The sequence below is a fragment of the Planococcus citri genome, chromosome 3 (genome assembly GCF_950023065.1).
Source record: "Planococcus citri chromosome 3, ihPlaCitr1.1, whole genome shotgun sequence".
Lineage (NCBI taxonomy): Eukaryota > Metazoa > Arthropoda > Insecta > Hemiptera > Pseudococcidae > Planococcus > Planococcus citri.
Genome location: NC_088679.1, coordinates 19,463,345 through 19,471,516, shown reverse-complemented (window position 1 = coordinate 19,471,516; position 8,172 = coordinate 19,463,345).

Below are 8,172 nucleotides of genomic sequence, written 5' to 3'. Positions count from 1 at the left end.
ACCGTATTTTACCGCCGTATTTTACCAGCGAATAAATTACGGTAATTTAAGAGCCCTGATTGGGCCCCAAATTCAAGCAAGAAGGTCAGAAAATCAACATGAAAAATTTTTGGAAAAATGTTTTTTTTTTTATTTGTATTTTAAATTCTGAATCCCAAAGAACCCATTTGGCTCCATAGATGCCAAAACATGCCCCAATCACCAAATTGTTCGACCCCGCCCCTGAAATTTTAGAAAAAATGGAACACAACCCCAACATGCTCACCAACATACTCACCAACATAAAAATGCAAAAACAACCAAACCAACTTGTGAAAAATACGAGTAAAAATTTTCACTCGAAGCGTAATAGTGGATCATTTTTTATTAAATAATTGTCTTCGAGATATTTTGAGCAAAGATTTCAATCGTTCCATTTTAATTCGCAGTAAAATGCGCTTCAGCTCCTGAAATTTTGAATAGTGATGTATTTTCTTATGCCCTTTTCATTCACTCTATGTCTGTTTCAAAAATTTAACTGTCGTTTGGGATGAAAGGTCATCCTCTAAAGATGTGTCAGAGCCACATGCCAAATTATTGAATCTCAGTGCCCCGTTCAGCTCTCGTTGTTATAGTCTCATAACCTCTTAGAAGAGGGCTGATTTGCAATTTTTGTTAATAATTTCTATCGTACCTACTACTTAAATGTAAGAACCATTTTCACTTGCAACAGTTGGACATAATTTCAAAATCTCTCTGGGAGGCATTTCACGATTTATATGGGGCTATAGGTACATGCCTAAAATTAAAAAATCAGTCGATTATTTATGATAATTTGAAAAATGTGCTCATTTTACTTACCTACATAGGTACTTTTGAAGTCTTCGAAATTTAAATGTTATTGCTAGATATTAAATATTCGAATATGATCGGCAGTCTGTCAAATAATGTGAAAACTTAACATCACAATAATTAGCTTTTTCATTTTTTTTTTTTTTTTGATAATTCATTTTGTTGGCAGGAAACTGATATGTTGAAAATTGATAAATTTTCAGAATGTTATCTATTTGTCTATTATGTACATAATTATTATCAACTACGCGGATGCTTGGCGTACCTACCTATCTATCTAGTACTTACCTATTTACTTTTTGAAGTAGGTATTTTCTCGCTGAAAATAAAATAAAACATTTTATCTCTCGTTTGATCAATTTTGAAAAATGCTCCCAAAATAACCTAATTTATCAAAACATTTCTTTTTAAATTTCTATTTCTAATCCCAACGAGAGGCCGATTCAGAATCAAATCAAGAATGATTTAACTGGGTAGTAGGCCTACCTACTTGATTATTTCATTCAAGTATTTATGCTCGTATCGTTAAGGTAGATACCTACTGGTAAATAAATTGGAGCATGGTTTTCAGTAATTATCTATTTACTTACATGATGAAAGTTTCTGTACAATTTTGAGTAGTTTTTATAATTAAAAAAAAAAAAAAAAAAAAAAATGACAAATAACATCTTACAACAATTGTAATTTGAGAAAGTAGATACTTAATTCATTAGACTTCAATAATATTAAATTCCAAAAATGAACTAAAATTCACTTATCTAAGTACATATCTAATTATCTATAGGTATGTAAGTATAATGTAAAGTATAGTTAACATTGATTACATTTACATACAATGTTGAATTGCTAACAAAAATAAATTAATAACATATGAGTGAAATAATAAGGAGAAAATTCTACCCAATAACGCAATGTGGGACGATTAGACAAATGATTCAAGTAGGTATACAACATTATTTTTAACAAATGATAGGTACATTTTATAGCATGGCACTGACAGTGTCACTTTGATAAAATTTACGAAATAATAAATAATTGAGATAATTTTATACCTGATGACTGATGAGTGAAGATATTCGCTTGCTCGAAATTCAGAAAAATACATAGTAGGTAACTTAAATCGATTAATTATGAATTATGATGAAAATTTTTAATTTTTTGTTCAATTTTTTACGATGAAAAGTCAATTATCACAATAATTTCATTTAGAGACATTGATTTTTGAAGATAGAAACTGTCGACTGTCGTTGAAATGTATTTTTTTGTCAGTGTAAAAAATTGTGTGATTCAAAGTAGGACCTAAACATTTTCTTGTCGTTCTGTGCTTTTGGTCGTTTTAACATCCTAATTTTTTTTTTGAAAACACCAGTTTTGCCTTTTTTTTCTACAGTTACGCATTTTTTTTTGCGTGCAAATTAATTAATATTTCCCAAACTATTTAATTTTTCAATTAAGTATCATTTTACGCTTATTGGACATTCTTGATCATTCATTTCGACGTTTTCAGGAGCAAGAGATTTTTCAAATTTACACACTACCAACATATTATTCAACATTGTTTTTTTGCAATAAAAAGCGAAAAAAAAAATGAAAACGCCTAAACAACCATCGAATATATCAAGTATTCTAGTAGTACTTCGTCATATGTGTTGGTAAAAGACCGTAGATCAATATCAATATCAAATGAGCAGACATTGCTACCATAATTTTCACATAAATCAGCAGATAATTTCGCTTACGATTAGATTTAATTGTATTCTGCCATCGTATTATAAGAAATTGCAAATGCAAAAGCCAAACGATCCCAGTGTAATGATTACACAACAGATCAACGCCATTTTTTCAGTAATTTTGTTCAATACTTAGTCTTGCATGTATATTGGTGAGAGTTGACATCGTATCCGCAAAAAACAAGCGAGTACTCATTGATTGTAGGACAGATGACGATTTTTCATTAATCATGGAAATGTATAATAAAATTAATATAATGTAGTTGCAATTTCCGGTAAAATCCAGCACACCAAGCAATAAACTGTGTACATATTTTTTCATTTTTGAATTTCGGCAGGTATTCTTTGATTTTGAATTAGACAATACACGAGCTATATTCGAAAATAACCACCGTACTTATTCCACATTATTCTCGAAAACATTCCAAATATATCCATGAAATAGCCATAGGTAGCTATACAGAAAGTAATACATAATCAAGGCATAATATTAGGTATACAAATAATAGATAAATAATTTAGGTAATTTCATCAAATAAGGGGAAAGATTCGGCTGCTTTTTCGCGTAAATGAAGAGCATTCTAAATAGCAAGTCTTTTTTCTTTCTCAATTTTGAAATTTAAATAAGGATGTGGAAATCGAGAAGCAAGATCATTCCAGGGTTGGATTCGCTCTCAAAAGAATAGTCACTGTTATAGCAAACCTCGCACTATCATCACCTGCGAGCATTATTTTATCCTCTCAAAATTGTCACTTGACCATCATTTTACAATTGCTCGACGCGTTTACTCGTTCATTTCGACATTTTCGGGAGCAAGAGGTCGTTTTAATTTACACATCACCAACACATTATTCAACATGTTTTTTTTATGATAGAAAGCAAAGAAAACAAAAACGCCCCAACAATTATCAAATATCAGTATGATATGGGACAATACTTCACTTTCGATCATACCTCTGAACATGTCATATATTGCCGAATGAGCGGAGATAGCTATCATAATTTTTGACCAGATGAGCAAATAATTTCGCTCATAGTTCGATCTAATTTTATTCCGCCTCCATGTGTAAACTGTAGCGAATGCTATGGCTACAACCCCAAATGTGATGATTTTCCAACAGATGAAATAAATGTTGTTATCAATATCATCCAATACTCTTGTACATTGGTTTGCGTTCATATCATATCCGCAATACATAAACGAATACTCCTCAATCTGAGGACAGTGTGGCGATCTCTCATCAAATATTAGAATTGATAATAAGGGAATTATGGTTGGAATTACTGGTAAAATCCAGCATACCAGACAATAAGCTAAGTATTTTTTCATTTGAACTTCGCCGTGTATTTTTTTGTTTCGAATCAAACAATAAGCGAGACGACTGTATTCGAAAACAGCGACCAAACGCCACAACCTAAGAGATATGCGACTAAAAAAAAACATGGATAACTCAACGATAAACAATCTACAAAATCCACTAATTATGTAACAACCATTATTCACATTAGAGATCGAGTACATTAATCGTGTGATACATAACGAATACAATATTCTGTTGGGTAGGTTTTGCAGACTTTTTTTATTAGTACTAAGCATCACACACAGTGTAAGGAATATTATCGAAGTCATGTATGATGAAAATGCGATAGTTTTCAGAGGTTCTGAACTGATGACAGCAGCTTCTAAGCAGACGAAGATTACTCCATCAGTGCCAGTCTGGGAATATTGGTGGCGTAGGGTTTTCACACTGTCAAAAAGTGATACAAATGTGTAAATAGAGCCGTTTTCACCATATAAAAAGTTCTTTTCTTCATTAAAAAACAAGTTGTGGCTACATTCCGCGTTCAAATCATTTGCGTAGTAACACAATACGTCATATTTGATTGGCAACTTCGGACAGAACATTGATAAGTCGGTACTGCAATAGTTTCCGGAGGTGTAGTAGACGGAATTGTGATGCTCACTGTTATTCGTGGTTTCATTGCAGTAATTATTATCTAACAATAAGTCCTGCGGAAGAAATCTAGGTGTGTTCCCGGAACAAAGTGCGTTTGCATATTTGCTGAAGTATGATTCAGAATTACCATATCCAAAATTATAAAACCTACTCAGTCCACATTGATGTATAGTGGCAGAATATAATAATGGAAACCCAAATGTCGAAACATCGTCCAAATTACAGAAAGCGCAGTACACATTCCAATATATGACATTTGATTTATTACCTTTAACCGGTAATGTTAGAAACTGGTTGCGTAATTGATTCTTAATTGTGGGCCATTCTTCACATTTTTGCTTGATGTCATTTTTTGTATAGTTTGGATTACATTTCTTCAGAATTTTAACTCGAGCTTCTTTTGGATATTTTCCTGACTCGTCAACGTAGGTGATGACTCTCTCGCAGACAAATCCTTCGTCGATGTAATTTTCATTTTCACTTTCACCATTTACTCGTATAATAATTAATGAGAGCGTAATCGCGATCATAATTACCATCAATGTAGTTTGATTAGACATCTTCCAGCGGCTGGAAGTGCTGGATATCTTGAACATTCCAATGAAAGATAATATTCTAACTCGAAACGGAATTTGAATACTTCACAAGATCACCATTATACGAGTCAAAAATAACGCACCAAAAAATGACAACACGAATGATTTTCAAATCATAAATATGCGATATTTAACCGTATAAATCATCGAATAAATCCCAAACTGTACATATTTATCTAGGTGGATAGTGGCCTTGCCTATTTTATGTTGTCTAATTTTAGATATTAAAATAGGTACGTATTTCCCGTTTCCCCATTTTTGAACCTATAGTCATCAGATATTTAACTATCTGATACCGTTGACAGTTTTGATAACCCCATTCGTAATCTGTTAGTGTTTCAGAAAAAAAAAATTGTCGAGGTTTATTAGTCGTTTTGAACCAATGGAATTAAATTCAGAAATTTACCGAAAACAACCATATAAGAGGTGAAATGATTTCAACAAAAGCTTTGTGGTTGACGCAAAATCTTCAAGTACCTACATAGATTTAAAATATAATGATTTGAAAAAATGCCTTAATTGTCGATGGTTTTTCTAATCATTACCTATGATGACGAACGTTTTTTTTTTTTTTTTTTTTTTTTACATTTTTTCTTCCAATACAACATTAGTAGACCTATATTTTGAAGGCACTGATTCTGATTCTGAAATCAGGGTGACTTGAGCTTGAAAAGTTGGGCTTGTTTTTTTTGTTTTTTTTTCAACGTAAACATCCTAAAAAAAATCTTTCAAGTTCTGAAATTTTAAAAGCCAAAAATAAACTTCTTGCATAAAAAACATCGTCTTTAGGTTTCTCAAAATACAATTTTTCAAAAGTACCTATTCGGCCGGGCTTGTGCCCCCTTTTTTTTGAAAATCAGCTCTCGTATTCAAATTTTGAAAAATTTTTGCTCTTGCTTCGCTCGGGCCTATTTTTTTCTTCGTTTTAAAATAAAACAATTCACATTTGAGCCCCCCAAAATCTAAAACAGAAAATAAAATTTTTTATCAAATCGTATGAATATTACATCAATTAACGAAATTGGTATTTTTTCTCTATATCAGTCGAAAAATTTTCAATCGAACACCCGATCAGGCAAAAATTTTTCACCTGTCAAAATTTCAAGTGCTAAAGTGCATTTTTCGATTTTTGGTGAATTTTTGAATATCAAATTCAGGCCAAAAATGAGGGGAAAAATCAAAATTTTACCTAATTGACCAAGGAAGCTGAAATTTGAGATATTCCCTATTTTCGACATGCCAAATCGATTGGAAACTGTTTCAAACCATCTTGAGCAGTTTTGGAGCTTCCAGAAAAATTTTTGAAACTCGAAATTTCCACAAAATTTCATTAAAATGGAGTTGGAAAGCTGAAATTTATTCTGCAAACTAATTTAAATACGCTACGAAGTACTGCAGGTAAATTTCAAGTCGTTTTGGAGCCTCCAGCAATTTTTTGAAAGTTCTGGAGCCTCCAGCAGATTTTTTAAACTTTAAATTTCTACAAAATTTCATCAAATGGAGATGGAAAGCTGAAATTTACTCTACACTCCAATTTTAACACTCACTGAAGACGACTTCAGGTGGGTTCAAGTCATTTTGGAGCCTCCAGTGACTTTTTGAAAATTACTGGAGCCTCCAGCAGATTTTTTAAACTTTAAATTTTTACAAAATTTCATCAATGGAGATGGAAAGCTGAAATTTATTTCGCAGACTAATTTCAATGCGATATGAAGTCGACTACATGGTGGTTTCAAATGGTTTTGAAGCTTCCAGCTAATTTTTGGAAATTTCAATTTTTCCAAAAAACGCCATACGACCTTTCAAAAAGTCGCTGGAGGCTCCAAAACGACTTGAAATCCACCAGCAGTCGACTTCGTAGCGTATTGAAATTAGTTTGCAGAATGAATTTCGAGTTTCCATCTCCGTTTGATGAAATTTTGTGGAAATTTCGAGTTTCAAAAAAATCTACTAGAGGCTCCAGTAATTTTCAAAAAGTCGCTGGAGGCTCCAAAATGACTTGAACCCACCTGAAGTCGTCTCCAGAAGGTGTTAAAATTGGAGTGTAGAGTATTTCAGCTTTCCATCTCCATTTGATGAAATTTTGTAAAAATTCAAAGTTTGAAACATCGATTTTTCTCTCTGAAAAATTCAAATTATGTACAGTGGCCGGGGGGGGGGGGTATGAAAATTAGGGGCTTGTAACCTCAATTTAGCGTCCCCCTTAGAAAAGAAATACAAAAAAAGGCCTGCATATGTATACATATATCCAACATAACTGTTAACATTCATTGCAATACTAGGTAAATTGCTAACAAAAATATAATTACTTTAACGAGTAAAAAAAATTGTTAGCAGTAGGTACATTGCTAGACTATTGAATTTTAGATAGGTATTTCCGAAACAAAGTATTATATTTACAGAGTTATACACATTAATTTTCTTCTTAGTAAATAACCAATAAACATAAAATCAGCGTAGACGCCATAAAATACTATAATTGTGCTGTTCGATATTCCTTGAACCAAAAACAATGATACACGGTAGTACCAAAAAAATGCCAAGTATAGGGCCATTACAAATATAATTTTCGCACAGTTCAGCAAATAAGTTTCTTTAGAATCAGATGTAGGTCTACTTTTAATTTTCCTCCACAAAAGATGAGTCTTTATGAAGGCTGTAATGAGTGGCTCTAAAACGATAATTACAAGATAGATTAATATTATTTTGTCAAGGATTTCAAACAGGACTGGGTATTGACCAGAGTTAATATGAAATTCGCATAAAACGAGCGAATAACCACCAACTGTTGGGCAAGATGGTGGTTTTTCATCATCTGATAGAACGAAAAACATGGCGAGTGTACTTGATATTGCTGACAAAATCCAACAAACCGAACAATAAATCAGGTATTTTTTGGTTTGAACTTCAACAGCAGGTACTCGTCGTCTACGACGAATCGAATTATTGTAAGCTCGGTGACCGGATTCGAAAATAACCAACAATAACCACAATAAACTGCTTATGGCTATCCATAAAATCGTGAAAAAGGCAGGGACACACAATGTATGGAATAG